General features: G+C 39.9%; 1 pseudogene; it reads right to left on the bottom strand.

The window, feature by feature from the left end:
* Positions 1 to 253: 253 nt before the first annotated feature.
* LOC149749406 (small ribosomal subunit protein uS12m pseudogene) lies at positions 254 to 1,675 on the bottom strand (annotated as a pseudogene).
* Positions 1,676 to 3,918: the final 2,243 nt, after the last annotated feature.

The following is a 3,918-nucleotide window of genomic DNA, read 5'->3' as shown; positions in this document are numbered from 1 at the left end:
GGATGTCAGTGGCCAAGACCACACAGAGGGCGAATACCACACAAGGGGGTTCTGGTCACAACCTGGGTCGGGTGGGGGCGGGGCGGTGTCTCTGTGTATATTGCAGCCCCTTCCCAGTTGATGGCAGTACAGCAGAAGAGGTCCCTGGCATCAGCATGGAAATCAAGGGTGTTGGGAGAGGGGCGCCTTTTTTCTGATTCACACCCAGGGCCACAATGGGTTAATGGTGGCCCTGATGGAAGAGGTGGCCAGGCTTTGAACCAGGGCCAGCTACTTCTAGAGCTGGAGTAGCTTCCCAAGGACACTGCAGGAGCCCCGTGGGGAAGGTTGTTGTTCTGCCGTGAACACCGCCGTATCCGGGGGGAGGTGGGGAGGGGGTCACTTCTTCTGCACGTGGCCACAGTCGTACTTGCTGCGCACATCGGTGAACTTGACGCCTGGCAGGTCCTGCCTGCAGCTGCCCTGCACGAGCATGACGTGGTGCTCCTGTAGGCTGTGGACCTCTCCGGGAATGAAGCAGACAGCCTCCCGACCAGTGCTGAGCCGCACGTGGCTGCATTTGCGGTTGGCCGAGTTGGGCTTCTCAGGCTTGCAGATGAACGTGCTCAGGACCGCGCCCTTCAGCTGCTGCCGGCCAGCCGAGGGGCCCACTTTCGCAGGCGGATACTTCAGAGGTCCCCGACGGTGCATCTGGTTCAGGGTGGCTGTGGGACGCGTGGCCCAAGGCAGGGAGGCCAGGGCTAGGCCATGATTTAGGAATGTGCTGAGGCCACAGAGAAGGCCGGAACAGGACATCCCGCCGCCTGCAACATCCCAAACCTAGCCGGGTCCACAGACACGTGGAATCCGGCCTGACTCTGTTGTGAAGTTCTTATATTATACATGCAGTGGTATATCATTTAGGCAAATTGTGATAAGTTAAACATGTATACTTTGAACCTAAAGCAACCCTACACACACAGACACACACACATACATGCTCACACACAACAAAGAATTATAACTAAGCCAGTAAAAGAGATAAAATGAAATAATAAAAAATACTTAATCCAAAAGAAGTCAGAAAAAGCAATAAAGGGGAACAAAGAACGTATGGAAAAATAGAAAACAAATAATAAGATGGTAGATTTGCACTCAACTATACCTATAATCACATTAATTATTAATGATCAAAGTACTCCAATTAAAAATTTGGATTTTAAAAAAGAGCAAGGCCCAAATATATGCTGCTTAGAAGAAACCTACTTTAAATATAAAAACACAAATAGGCCAAAGCTAAAGGGTGGGAAAAGATATACTATGTGAGCATTAATCACAAATATTAGTGTAGATTTTAGAGCAAAGGATATTATCAAGGATAAAGAGGTCCATTTAATAAATGATAAAGGACTCAATTCATTCAAAGGACATAGAATTCTAAATGGTTTCATGCCTAATAACAGAGCTGCAAATTACATGAAAAAAACTGATAAGTCTGTGAAGAAACATAGACAAACCCACAATTATAGATGGAGTTTTCAACACACCACTCAATAATTTATAGAACAGGTAGCCAGAAAATCAATAACAATATATTGATTTGAATAGCAAATCAATAACACTTGAATAACACTATCAACCAAATTGAGACTATTCCACCCAGAAACAACAAAATACATATTTTTTCAACTGCACATTAAGCATTTACCAAAAATAAATCATATTCAGGGCAAAAAACAAGTTTTATTGAACTAGGAAGAATTCATGTTATGCAAAGTATGTTGTGTAGCCATGATGGAGTTAAATTAGAATCAATAATAGAAAGATATCTGAAAAAATACTTCAAAATAGCCCAGAAGTCAAAGAAGAAATGTTTTAAAAAACAGAAAATACTTTAAACTGAATGAAAATGTGGGATACAGCTAAAGCAATACTTAGGGGGAAATTATAGCAGCAATGGCCATATTTGAAAAGAAAAAAGGGAACAAATTAATAACTTCAATTTCTACATTAAGAAAAGTTAAGTTAAACTCAAGGACTTCCCTGGTGGCACAGTGGTTAAGAATCCACCTGCCAATGCAGGGGTCACTGGTTTGATCCCTGGTCCAGGAAGATCCCACATGCCATGGAGCAGCTAAACCCGTGCGCCACAACTACTGAGCCTGCGCTCTGGAGCCAGTGAGCCATAACTACTAAGCCCACGTGCTACAACTACTGAAGCCCACACACCTAGAGCCTGTTCTCCACAACAAGAGAAGCCACCACAGTGAGAAGCCTGCACACTGCAACGAAGAGTAGCCCCTGCTTGCTGCGACTAGAGAAAGCCCTTGCACAGCAACAAAGACCCAACACAGCCCAAGAAACAAACAAAAAAAAAAAACCACACACACACACCACCAAAAACACCCAAAAAACAAGCAAATAAACAAACAAAAAGTTCAAATTAAGCAGAAGAAAGGAAATGATCAAAGACAAAATCAGTAAAATCCAGAAAGAATAATAGAGAAAATTAATGAAATCAAAACCTGGTTCTTTATGAAGATCAATAAAACTGATAAATCTCTAGCAAATCTGATCAGTCTGACAGGTCAGAAAAAACAAGGACATAAATGACCAGTATCAGAAATGAGAAGGGCAACATCACTACATATCCTACACATACTTAAAGGATATTAAAGGATACAAAAAGGATAATAAAGGAATGTTATGAACGTTATGCCAATAAACTTAACTTAGATGAAAAGGAAAAAATAATTGAATGTCTACCAACCCTCACTCAAGGAGTTGATAACTGGAATAGCCCAATATCTATTAAAATATTGAGTTTATAGTTAGAAACCTTCCCATAAAAGGAATTCTCCCAAACATTGAAGGAAGAAATGTTACCAACCCTAAACAAAGTCTTTGAGAAAATTGAAAAGAAAAATATACTTCCCAACTTATTCTATGGTTTCAGCACTACCCTAAAAACAAAATCTGAAAAGACACTTCAGGAAAGCTACATACTAATATCCCTTATGAACATAATGCAAAATTTCTATGCAACCTGAAGTCCTAACCTATGTCTTTGGTGATTATAAAGTGGTTGCTCCCAATGTTCTCACTTTTATAGTTACAACTGGTTTATATAACAATTAGCTTCACTTCTGCTTTTATAATTTGTATAGGGACATATTTCCCAGGTTTGAAGCCATTTTTGTTAACTTTTTAATGAAGTTTAATGAACATATAGAGAAGTGACTCTTTATAGAGCCCAGCTCAATGAGCTTTCATACACTAGACATACCTGTTTAACCAGATCCAGATTAAAAACAACAGATTTAACTCAAGCAATTGTATAGGCTTGGTAAACTCAAAATTTCCAAGATAGGGATTCAGGCTAGAGACCAAGAAAAGAGTTGCAGCTTGATTCCAAAGGCAGTCTGCTGGCAGAATCTCCTCTTGCTTGGTAGGGGTGAGGTGGGGTAGTTTCGGTCTCTGAAATTTTAAATGACACATAAGACCAGTTGATTTAATAGATATATACAGGGCATTCCGTCTAAAAATAGCAGAACACACATTATTTTCAAGTGCACATGGAACATTCTCCAGGATAGATAACATGGTAGGCCACAAAGCAAGTCTCAACAAATTTAAGAAGATAAAAATTGTATCAAGTATCTTTAAGATCACAACAGTATGAAACTAGAAGTCAATTACAGGAAGAAAAATGGATAAAACACAAATATAAGGAGACTAAAGAACATGCTACAAAAAAACCAGTAGATCAATGAAGAAATCAAAGGAGAAATCAGAAAATACCTTGATACACATTAAAATAAAAGCACAACTTTCCAAAATGTATGGGACACAGCAAAAGCAGTTCTAAGAGATTATAGAGATACAGGCCTAATAAAGAAACAGAAACATTCTCAAATAAACAATTGAATCTACCATCTA

Source organism: Delphinapterus leucas, chromosome 4 (genome assembly GCF_059928025.1).
Source record: "Delphinapterus leucas isolate spDelLeu-1000000601 "Yukka" chromosome 4, BTC_Dleu_Yukka2, whole genome shotgun sequence".
NCBI lineage: Eukaryota > Metazoa > Chordata > Mammalia > Artiodactyla > Monodontidae > Delphinapterus > Delphinapterus leucas.
This window is presented reverse-complemented; position numbering and strand designations above follow the sequence as displayed.